At 36.1% G+C, this 12,969-nt stretch overlaps 1 protein-coding gene across 3 annotated transcripts in view; it reads right to left on the bottom strand.

Moving 5' to 3' along the window:
• Positions 1-9,144, bottom strand: part of LOC116178657 (irregular chiasm C-roughest protein) — a 57,286-nt gene extending 48,142 nt beyond the window's left edge. For all 3 annotated transcript variants that reach the window (XM_031498224.1, XM_031498225.1, XM_031498226.1), the window contains exon 1: positions 9,066-9,144. The gene's annotated coding sequence lies outside the window, so the exon portion shown is untranslated. The remainder of the gene's footprint in view (positions 1-9,065) is intronic.
• Between the last annotated feature and the right edge of the window lie 3,825 nt (positions 9,145-12,969).

Here is a 12,969-nt window from a genome sequence, read left to right as displayed (position 1 = left end):
AGGGAATATACCCGAACACGATAAGAGGCCGAGGAGGAGGGCTATGGTTGGTAGAAATTAATTCCTTTCGTTGAGACCTTTCATTAGAGTACCATGAAGGATAAAACTAGTTCCACTCCCCCCCTTTTCCTTCCACCCCCTACTTTGATAAGAGGAGAGAAAGAAGGGCAGTATTTGGTAGAAAACGGTTCCGTTCGTTGGGACCTTTATTTAGAATACAATGAGAGATCAAATTAATTCTAACCCCTCCTCCCCAGGCCCCTCAGCTCACTGATCTCGAAAAAGAGTCGCACGGAAAAGTTATAGGTTGTACAAACCAATTTATTTCGATGAGATCTTTCATCATAATACCATGAAAAGTAGAACATGTGTCCCGCCCCATTTTTAACTTAGCACCACTAAAGGCATGCGTATGCAAAATCTGGGACCAGTTGGTTGTCATATGTAAAAGCTGTTCACGTTTTGCTCTCAAAAACAGCATCTTAGGAAATAATTTCTGAAGGGGGGAGGGCTTTTAGACAGCGAAATTTGATGGCCGTCTCGCACACCTTCAAGATATAGGCTACCTACTGCAAAAAATTCCAGGACTCTAAGACCATTCCCCTAGAAGTAGTTCGCAACGGTAGAAGTGGGTCCGGACGGACGGATGGACGGACAAAACGCAAACAATAGCACATGTTTTCAATTCTTAAAAAATGCGCTAAAAATACGCAAAGAGGAAGGGAAATACAAGCATGGACAAAAGGCACGGTGGAGTTGTATAAAGGGAGACTAGAGGAACAAGGTGAAAAGAGGAGGGAGTATAGAGGAGTGGAATAATATACAGGAGAATATTAAAAAAAACCATAATGCGGAAACAAATAGCTGATGGGGGAGGGGAGAGAAAAAAGAAAGGAGTGGTAGGGTAGATGGTGTACAGAAAATAGATATAGACAAATGATGAAGAAATAAAGAAGAGGGGAACTGGAGGAGAAAGAGGCGAGAGATAAAAAAAAGTACAAAAGAAAATATAAAAAAAAGATGGAGAAACAGAAAGAATACAAAGAGTAAAAGAAGGAAATAAGAGCAGAGAAGGATTTTTGGAAGAGGAATGGAAACAACATTTTATAATGGTACCACAGGGAAAGCAGGAGAAACAGGAGGCTATGGAAGGGGAGAGGAAGTTTAAGGAAATGAGATGACAAGCAGCAACTAAAGGGAAGTTTAAAGAAATGAGGCTTGGATTTTCACCACAGATAGAGCTAAGGGAAGGATGAGGAATCTAGTAAACGTGGTTTACCCGAAGAATGAAGGGAAGCGGTAATAATGCCGATTTTCAAAAAAGGTATAAAATCTACGTAATGGTAATGGTCCTGAACGAAAGATTATGGAATGGAAAAGAAGATGATGTTGGAGGAGACACAAATTAGATTCAGAAAACGGAGAGGGTCGATTGATCGTATACAGAAACGGTCGATTATCGGGGAACATATACATGGTACCGAAAAAAGTTTTGGGGTTCTCCAATGTCTATTAATCAATAACAACTGTAATTACACAGGGTTGTTTATAAAGGTCAAATTGCACTTTTTAATGGAGCACCCTGTATATTATTAGATATTTTAATTCCTCTTTGGGCTCAAACAAAATCCTGTTAAATTTTTTAACTAGTGATGGTTTTAAATGATCAGTAGTATAAACAAAGGAAATGACTACTGTTTCTCTCGGCTACAAGTTAATCTATGGAGGGCGACTAGGTCTAGTTTACTTAATTAAAGGCACAATTTTAATTTTGCTTTGATTACAACGGATTACCTCTAAGGCGTAATCTGATTATCGACCTAATTAATTGAAGCAATACCCCTGAGAAGGTACTGGTGCGTCTGTTTTATGTTTATTACTTTAGAAACGCTCGCAGTACTTAGCAAACGTTAATTATCTAAATAAATCGACGCAATTCGTTCGTGAAAACTTAATTATTTATAAAGTAATTCAGACTGAGCTGTATCCTTTGGATCGGATATCGATCCCGAGCGGGAGGCGATTCGTCTTTGCATCTTTTTTTCCTCCACTACGTACCTAGCGAAAATAGGATGCTTTCCACGACGTACCCTTATAAATGATTCTAATAAGTCGGGAAGGTGCGTCTAAGGTCCCAAAATGTGTTCCCTATTCATCAACGTCGATTTGCGCGCAGTTTAACAGACATCTTCAAAATTGCCCGACCTCAAGTTTTTGTCTCCGCCACCTTCGTCATTTAAATGGGCGAAGCGCGACGCACGGCCATAGGGGGGATGTAATTAAGTTGCCGTTTCGGCCCCTATTTAATTAGAAACATAGAAACGTCTGGTGCAAAAACAAACATAGACAAAGGGAAAATAAAATTACGTTAATATTCTCGTGCAATTAATTAGGGTATTTTAAATATTAATTCGGCTCAGGCAGATGGCGGTGCAGAGGCGTAGGTGAAAGGGTTGCTGCATCTCTCATGAGGGTTCCCGGAAATTGTCAAAGTTATTATGCGTAGCGGTTTACGCAGCGTCTAGGGATGAGCTTTGTTGCTGTCTATCCCATTTTAGCCAAGAACCGATCGTTAATGATAATGCTACTCATAAAGTAAAGGAGGGTTTATTTACACCATTAAGTTAATGCATGCATGCCCTTAAAAACGAGTCTAGTATTTGCACGAACGAGACCATTGCCGAATCAAGCGGGTGATGTCCAATCTCGATGAGTATAACAAAATCATACACACAACGGCATATAAAAAAGGCACTAAAACAAGAATATTACTTTCGAGTTTCGAAAAGCCAGTAAATTTCGGCGGATATATCTATACGTGAACCCCTTCGGTATATATCGAATATTTAAGTCACGTATTGAAATAACGATTGATAACAAAAAACATTGGCTATTTTTATGAAGCAATAAAAAGGGAATGGTATTTTGCAGGAGCCGAATAAAATATTCTAAAAAAAGGGATCGGGAAAAATTAGATTTCCACTCTGTCAAAAAAAAAGGGACGCCCTCTCCCCCAAACTTTCATACGAATAACTGCAATAAAAATAAAGTTAATTCTCCTTGCGCTGTTTTGAATAAAATGAGATGACTGCCTCGTTATCATGTCATATTAAACTTATTTTTTTACTGTTCCTCGTCCCGAATTTATCTGCGGCAGGGCCGTTTCGTTTAAATGGCGCTTGAAGGACCTGTCGCGGCGTTTACGTATATAACGTAACAAATTTCCATGCGAAATTAAAGAAGTGGAAAACGAGGGACGGAACGCGTAAAGATAAGCGCGACGTTCCGATGGTAACGTTCCTGCAACGATGGATCATCGACATTTGGGTAACGTATAAAGTTGAGTTTTATGTAGCGACGGTAGTCGTTTACTAAGAAATTCAAATGAATTCTGTAAATATTAAAGTGCTAGCCATTTTCAGTCTTTTGTCAGACCCCCTAATAGATTAATTTGTCAATTAAACCCAGTAGGATTTTCCTCTGTTCGCGGGTACGTCATCAATTGTGTTGTTGGGGAATATTGCAACGCTATAGGTTCTTGAGACAGAGTTGTGCATTTATTAAAACCGAAAACTTTCAGTTACATGTTTGCATTCTGGCACGTCAATTTTGACAAATGTTTGCTATTGTTTTCATTATTTTATCACGTTTTACTACATTCGCCGATAAAAAATCCGTTAGTTTCACAACGAGCAATTATAGAAGTATAACTTCCATGCGATATTCTGCGCCAAAAGTTGTATAACCCCAAAATGCCATCGGGTTTACCAAGAAAAAGTAAGCAAACTTCTAGAAAGTCCTAAAAAAACAAGGGAATGGAAGAAACCCGCTAGCGAGGTTGATGGTTTCACACACGCAGCGATTCGGAACTCCATCTACGCCGTGATCCAACACAGTAAGTTGAAACACACGTTAAAATGGTTGAATGTAGATAGGCGTTCCTATCAACTGCAAAAAAATATAGCCCGAGAATATGTATTGGGTACACGAAATGAACGCGGAGACAGACCTGTCCGAATGTTCAGGAATTTTCTAGAGGCATTGATGGTTGGTATTTTATTTCATTCACGAATGCCGAGCGAGATGAAGGCGAGTTCGGAATAAAATAGCTCCCTCAAAAAGAATTAGGAAAATTCCGAATTTGTTTTCAAGGTTCAAGGTTGATCACGGAGAACGAGGGAAATGCCGGTTAAAAAAATGGATAGAGCGAGTCTTTAAAGAATATGTTTACTTGCTGTTTAAACGTCAAAATTCTCACTCGTCAAAATCCTTAAAAGAATCCGTCTTTACCTTAGCTGTACATTGACTAAAACTATCCTTTGAGTCGTCCAACCTTGGATTACTGGATCATCTCCTATTAGATCTCATGAAAATTTTTGAAAATCACAATTACGGAAATCCCCACGAATTTGAACCACCCTGTACACATATCAACCCTTATACAACGTTAAAATGACATCGGCACACATAGGCTACATTTTTTGGAAATAATTTTCAAACTTGGTCATTTTCCTTAGATATACGTAGCGGAGACGTACAGGGTGGTGCGGTCCTAAAAATAATATAGGCGTCATGGGCACCGTGTATATTTTTGAATAGAGAATTCGATATGCTATCATTTTAGATTAAAAAATATAAGGTGCTTCATTTACAAAAATTAAGTTAAGTGCGATAACTTTTATACTCGACCCCGTATACTTATGTAGATCTCAAAAATGGGAATATTTTGATACTAAATAAATCAAATCTTGAGCAAGTACATATTATAAACCATTAAATAACTCTCTCTAAATTAGTTAAAATTAGGGTTTCTTTCTTCAGAAATATTTTTAAGCATACTCGTATTTTCTATTCGAAGTACGATCCAGTTTAGGGGTGTTTGGGCACTAAACATTTCAAATATTGTAATTGACCACCTATATTTTATTTACATAACTATATATTATATCATATTTTTCAAAATTTTGGAATGGCATGTTTCTATCGTCAGCCAGTCCAAAATCATGAACAACCTGGGTCGCTCGTTAATAAGGGAGCATTCAGTTCAGTCTTTATCTCAGAAAACAAATGAGTAAAAGAAAACAACTGAATTTTTGTAAATAGCAATGTACCCTTTTAGTAGGTTCTTTTAGATGAAGTAACATGTTAGTACCCTTATACAGTGTGTCCAAGATAAGGATGTTTAGCGTCTATCACGGGGCTCTCCGAAAGCGATGGTCAAATTACAGAAAATATGCATAATTAAAGAGTTATCATGCTTTAACGAAAATCAGAAAATTCCGATTTTTTCTGAAGATATGCCAAAAAAAACCGAAATTTACCGATTTCGTTTTTATTTTTTCCCGATGTAATTTGAACAGATACAACCAAATTAAAAACACTACTTTTCTTTGTCACTATTAATTTCCACAAGACAACGTTCAGAGATTTTGTATACAACGTTTCGTTTCGGAGAAATTGCTTTTCTAAATATTAGGGAATGCAATACCGGGATCGCGGGATCCCGAAATACCGGGATCCCGCAGAATTTTTCGGGATTAAACCCGCACATAAATGGAGCGGGATCCCGCGGGATTTGCGGGACTGAGGAATTTGTTGACCAAGGGGACGACTCTGTTTACTTTGTTAATGAAACGCATAACGGAGAAGTTATTTTTTATATAATTGTTAAACTTTTTTCGTTAAAAATTTACTATGATTTTTGAGGCACTTTAGAAGTTCACCTTTTTGTGCTTTACAGGTGAGGTTTTTTTGAGTTCTAAGTTAGGCCGAAGGTACTTTTTTGTTAAATATTGTGATAATTAGCGACTTATTTTAATGCAGAAGTTAACCGCACAGAATTGCTTAGTTGCCAATTTATTTAAAGTTTTGCGGGATCCCGCAAATACCGGGATCCCGCGGGATTAACATCTAGCAATCCCGCAAATACCGGGATTGAGATTTTGCTGCGGGATTGCATTCCCTAGTCACATTCTATAAGAATTTTTTTTCCGGATCGATCTGAGACAATTTTTTTCCCGGGGCTCAAAAAAAGGCAGTGTATAACCTTCCTTTTTTACGAAAAATAGACTGCACCAAAATTTCTCGGGAAAACACTTTTTCTTATTAATTTTGGTGCGTAGAATCCAAAACAATTCGTACTTTTTCGATCAGACTTCTCAATCAAAAGTTATAGACTAGAAACCAATTTCGAAAAGAAAATTCAAAGGGCTGTAACTTTTGAACTAGTAGCCCAATCTTGGAACTGTTGGAAATTATGGATTCTACAGGCCACATTCTATAAGAAAATTTTTTTCCGGGTCGATATGAGACAATTTTTTTTCGGGCCTCAAAAAAAGGCAGTGTATAACCTTCCTTTTTTACCAAAAATCGACTACACCAAAATTTCTCGGGAAAACACTTTTTCTTATTAATTTTGGTGCGTAGAATCCAAAACAATTCGTACTTTTTCGATCAGACTTCTCAATCAAAAGTTATAGACTAGAAACCAATTTCGAAAAAAAATTCAAAGGGCTGTAACTTTTGAACTAGTAGCCCAATCTTGGAACTGTTTGAAATTATGGATTCTACAGGCCACATTCTATAAGAAAATTTTTTTCCGGGTCGATCTGAGACAATTTTTTTTTCGGGGCTCAAAAAAAGGCAGTGTATAACCTTCCTTTTTTACCAAAAATCGACTACACCAAAATTTCTCGGGAAAACACTTTTTCTTATTAATTTTGGTGCGTAGAATCCAAATCAATTCGTACTTTTTCGATCAGACTTCTCAATCAAAAGTTATAGACTAGAAACCAATTTCGAAAAAAAATTCAAAGGGCTGTAACTTTTGAACTAGTAGCCCAATCTTGGAACTGTTTGAAATTATGGATTCTACAGACCACATTCTATAAGAAAATCTTTTTCCGGATCGATCTGAGACAATTTTTTTCTCGGTGCGCAAAAAAAGGCAGTGTATAACCTTCCTTTTTTAACAAAAATCGACTGCACCAAAATTTCTCGGGAAAACACTTTTTCTTATTAATTTTGGTGCGTAGAATCCAAAACAATTCGTACTTTTTCGATCAGACTTCTCATTCAAAAGTTATAGACTAGAAACCAATTTCGAAAAAAAATTCAAAGGGCTGTAACGTTTGAACTAGTAGCCCAATCTTGGAACTGTTTGAAATTATGGATTCTACAGACCACATTCTATAAGAAAATCTTTTTCCGGATCGATCTGAGACAATTTTTTTCTCGGTGCTCAAAAAAAGGCAGTGTATAACCTTCCTTTTTTACCAAAAATCGACTGCACCAAAATTTCTCGGGCAATCACTTTTTCTTAGTAATTTTGGTGCGTAGAATCCAAAACAATTCGTACTTTTTCGATCAGACTTCTCATTCAAAATTTATAGACTAGAAACCACTTTCGAAAAAAAATTCAAAGGGCTGTAACTTCTGAACTAGTAGCCCAATCTTGGAAATGTTTGAAATTATGGATTCTACAGGCCACATTCTATAAGAAAATTTTTTTCCGGATCGATCTGAGACAATTTTTTTTCGGGGCTCAAAAAAAGGCAGTGTATAACCTTCCTTTTTTACCAAAAATCGACTGCACCAAAATTTCTCGGGAAAACACTTTTTCTTATTAATTTTGGTGCGTAGAATCCAAAACAATTCGTACTTTTTCGATCAGACTTCTCAATCAAAAGTTATAGACTAGAAACCAATTTCGAAAGAAAATTCAAAGGGCTGTAACTTTTGAACTAGCAGCCCAATCTTGGAATTGTTTGAAATTATGGTTTCTACAGGCCACATTCTATAAGAAAATTTTTTTCCGGGTCGATCTGAGACAATTTTTTTTCTTCTGGGCTCAAAAAAAGGCAGTGTATAACCTTCCTTTTTTACCAAAAATCGACTACACCAAAATTTCTCGGGAAAACACTTTTTCTATTAATTTGGGTGCGTAGAATCCAAATCAATTCGTACTTTTTCGATTAGACTTCTCAATCAAAAGTTATAGACTAGAAACCAATTTCGAAAAAAAATTCAAAGAGCTGTAACTTTTGAACTAGTAGCCCAATCTTGGAACTGTTTGAAATTATGGATTCTACAGGCCACATTTAGGCAATACCGGGACCCCGCACATAAATGGAGCGGGATCCCGCGGGATTTGCGGGACTGAGGAATTTGTCGACGAAGTGGACGACTCTGTTTACTTTGTTAATGAAACGCATAACGGAGAAGTTTTGCGGGATCCCGCAAATGCCGGGATCCCGCGGGATTAACATCTAGCGATCCCGCAAATACCGGGATTGAGATTTTGCTGCGGAATTGCATTCCCTACTACAACAATGGATCGATTGATTTTAAAAAATAAAACTTATAAACAAGTCGAATGAAAAAAGACCTTTAAAATGAGTTATTTTTCTCATTTAAAATTGTTAAGGTGGTTCTCCGGGGGGCAAAGGGGGTGAATCAATTTTTTATTAAAACGTTTCCCCAGGATTTTCTTAGAAAATACACCGATATCGAGATATTGGGGGTGGGAAATTTTGAAATGAACACCCTGTATATGCAATTATTTCTGAAAATGAGGCACATTGGATATTGCCCGTGCTTTATAAATATGTAACATTATTTATTGTTGGCTACCTTCTCACGGATACACGTGTCTGGGGGGGATTTGTGCTCAGGAAATTCTGGAGTGTTCCAAATTGCTTCATCTCACATATCTAATTGTATAACGTCAACGTTAGCATTTTGAAAAAGTTTGTCACAATGGCGTACCTTGAGTTTTATCAATGAGAATATTAGCCACAGAGAATTACTTGCCTAAAGGGTACATTTGATGTTTACTGTAACCCTATAATGTGTTATTGTACTACTTAATAATAAATTTGGATCATAATGGGGTAAATGCTCGCTCGTACGTCTACGTTCCCCAGAGCTCATTGTGAGCAAACAAAAAGATAAACGTTGCGCGTAATGCCCAATGAAAGCGGTCCATTCATCCAGAAACCGTATCCATTACAGTTTGCGCAACAGACACCGTGCAGCGCTCCACAAACATTAATTAACACACTTACCCAAATTAGGTAAAAACAACCTCAGCAGAATATCTCCCTCGACATCTTTTTGTAAAACAGCACCGGCAGATCTGCAACGAAAAAAACAAATTTTAGTATCAAGGGCAATAAACTTGGGTTAAATAAAAGTCGTTGATCGTACGTGCCGTTGTTGTATTTACCCCATTCGAAAAGGAAAATTCCCCAGGACATAAAAGACAAGTAGGAGAGAGGGTTGTGCATTTTTTATAACTCCAGTTTACTGGAATTTGAGCACGGATTGATAGAATACGGAGGAGCACAAAGGGCAAACACCCCCTATTGAAATTACAAAATCGATCTCGCATACGCGCGGATACAACGGGAAAAATCTCTTTGAAACATTACACCCGAAAGTAGTGTCAAATTGATTTTTTTCTCTCCTATTCCCTGCGCTTGACATTTTTATTTCCGTCGCCCGTAATAATATTTAATAGCTCAATGCGTTGCTCTTGCAACATTAATCATCAAAAATTGATAAGTCTGTTGACGAATTGAGTTTTATTTTTACGGCCGGCGCTACACGTATACGTTTCCTTCGATCATTAATCAATCATATTCGTTTTTCATGTAACGGCCGTCGTATCCGAAAACGAGGCAACCTCTGACCTGAAAAATTACATTAAACCGCGATACAGGGAGTAATTTCGGTTTATGGGTGGTGACATTTTCGGCGTCCTTATAGACAATAAAGCTAAGTGCTGATTAGTTTCGGAAGTAGCCGATTTGGCGTTCGAATCGCATTTTGTACTATTTCGCCTTTTCTTCGGTTTAGTATTTTGGTCTTACGTAAACGAAATCTTGTTTTGTTGGAATTGTTTTGGTACGTTATTTTATTCAAAGTAAGAACTTATCTATGTACACTAAACTAATATACAGTGCTATTCATTAAAAAGTAGACATAGGGATTTATGTGTATTGTTTTTCCCTATGCCTACTTTTAAACAGAGCTGGGCAGAATACTTAAAAAAAGTATTTGAATACTAAATACTTTTACGTCCAGCACAAGCGAATACTAGATACAGATACATTGAAAAGTATTCAATTACTATAGAATGTATTCGAATACTTTCAAAAGTATTCGAATACTATCAAAGGTATTCGAATACTATAAAAAGTATTCAAATACTTGTCACTCAAATATATTAAAAATTTAAAAATAAAATTTCTTATAGAATGTGGCCTGTAGAATCCATAATTTCAAACAGTTCCAAGATTGGGCTACTAGTTCAAAAGTTACAGCCCTTTGAAATTTTTTTCGAAATTGGTTTCTAGTCTATAACTTTTGATTGAGAAGTCTGATCGAAAAAGTACGAATTGATTTGGATTCTACGCACCCAAATTAATAAAAAAAAGTGTTTTCCCGAGAAATTTTGGTGTAGTCGATTTTTGGTAAAAAAGGAAGGTTATACACTGCCTTTTTTTGAGCCCCGAAAAAAATTGTCTCAGATCGACCCGGAAAAAAAATTTTCTTATAGAATGTGGCCTGTAGAATCCATAATTTCAAACAGTTCCAAGATTGGGGTACTAGTTCAAAAGTTACAGCCCTTTGAATTTTCTTTCGAAATTGGTTTCTAGTCCATAACTTTTGATTGAGAAGTCTAATCGAAAAAGTACGAATTGTTGTGGATTCTACGCACCAAAATTAATAAGAAAAAGTGTTTTCCCGAGAAATTTTGGTGCAGTCGATTTTTGGTAAAAAAGGAAGGTTATACACTGCATTTTTTTGAGGCCCTCAAAAAAAATTGTCTCAGATCGCCCCGGAAAAAAACTTTTCTTATAGAATGTGGCCTGTAGAATCCATAATTTGGAACAGTTCCAAGATTGGGGTACTAGTTCAAAAGTTACAGCCCTTTGAATTTTCTTTCGAAATTGGTTTCTAGTTTATAACTTTTGATTGAGAAGTCTAATCGAAAAAGTACGAATTGTTTTGGATTCTACGCACCAAAATTAATAAGAAAAAGTGTTTTCCCGAGAATTTTTGGTGCAGTCGATTTTTGGTAAAAAAGGAAGGTTATACACTGCCTTTTTTTGAGCCCCGAAAAAAAAATTGTCTCAGATCGACCCGAAAAAAAATTTTCTTATGGAATGTGGCCTGTAGAATCCATAATTTCAAACAGTTCCAAGATTGGGCTACTAGTTCAAAAGTTACAGCCCTTTGAATTTTCTTTCGGAATTGGTTTCTAGTCTATAACTTTTGATTGAGAAGTCTGATCGAAAAAGTACGAATTGTTTTGGATTCTACGCACCAAAATTAATAAGAAAAAGTGTTTTTCCGAGAAATTTTGGTACAGTCGATGTTTGGTAAAAAAGGAAAGTTACACACTGTCTTTTTTTGAGGCCCTCAAAAAAAATGTCTCAGATCGACCCGGAAAAAAATGTTTCTTATAGAATGTGGCCTGTAGAATCCATAATTTCAAACAGTTTCAAGATTGGGCTACTAGTTCAAAAGTTACAGCCCTTTGAATTTTCTTTCGAAATTGGTTTCTAGTCTATAACTTTTGATTGAGAAGTCTCATCGAAAAAGTACGAATTGTTTTGGATTCTACGCACCAAAATTAATAAGAAAAAGTGTTTTCCCGAGAAATTTTGGAGTAGTCGATTTTTGGTAAAAAAAGGAAGGTAGGTAGTATTCAAATACCTTGCGCAGTATTCGAATACTTTACGAAGTATCCAAATACTTTGCGAAGTATTCGAATACTAAATATTTGTGAAAGTATTTGAGTTACAAAAACAAATACTGCTTCCATAAAAGTATTTAATTACAAAGTATTTGAATACTTTAAAGGATTTGAATACTAAAAAGTATTTACAAAATCGAATACTGCCCAGCTCTGCTTTTAAATGACAAAATCTCTCCTGAAGGGCGTCTAATTTTATGAAACCAAAATAACAAGCTTGAAACAAATAAAAATCTGGCTGTCACATTAATTAATTTGAATATTGTTGCTTTGGGTTCCGTATTTTTAACTTCGTTCGTGTGCGATGTATTCAACAGAAGAAGAAGTTGATATTGTCAACTGATATAGTGTCGGAAACAGTTTAAGGAGCGTAAAAGATTTATTTTACCTGAAACCGTCAAGAAAATCTATATTTCAGGGCTATTTTGACATTAGAAAGTTGATCTTTACCTGACTAGTAGTGTAATATTTTTGCCTGACTCCCATTACAGTCCTAGTACATGCAAAATAACAATTAGATCGTTCATTGTATAAGTTATTCAATCAACGATTAGATAATTATATAATGCAGACCATGTGGATATTTTTAAATATTAATATACCTACACAAATGATAACTGTTTTTTAATTACTAGCAATTAATGGAATATGTGTGGAGGTAATTATTCTTTTAATTTTGCGCCAGTCAGTAAAAGGTTTATACGCCTTTTAGTACCTCTTTCTTGACTTTGTAGGGAGCGAATATTGCACTACGGCGGCCGCAGCTTCGGCTACATTGCGGAGGTACTCTTCTTCACTGATACTTGCTTTTGTACCTAGTTACTACAATAAAGATTGTATAGTTGAAAAGTACAAAGCATAAACTGCAAACTGCATTAAAAATGACACTGATTGTTTTAATTATTTTGAAATCTCTATGGAAACAATTAAATAAAGTGATTTTAGCATGCGTGATTATGTATCAAAATTTCACACATATGAATAATTTAACACAACAGCAATATTCAAACAGTTAGATGTTTATTTGTATAAAAAGTTATTTCAGGTGCAAAAAATTAGGCGTCCATCAGAAGCGATTTTGTCTATTAGAAGTAGACATAGGGAAAAATAAGTGGGAATATTGGAGACGAAGTATGGTGCTCTGGTTATCGTGCTTCCAGTGCGGTGGAGTAGTGAATTTGAACCGTAGAAGTATTTAAATTGTT

The sequence above is a fragment of the Photinus pyralis genome, unplaced genomic scaffold (genome assembly GCF_008802855.1).
Source record: "Photinus pyralis isolate 1611_PpyrPB1 unplaced genomic scaffold, Ppyr1.3 Ppyr1.4_LG8, whole genome shotgun sequence".
Classification (NCBI taxonomy): Eukaryota; Metazoa; Arthropoda; class Insecta; order Coleoptera; family Lampyridae; genus Photinus; species Photinus pyralis.
This window is presented reverse-complemented; position numbering and strand designations above follow the sequence as displayed.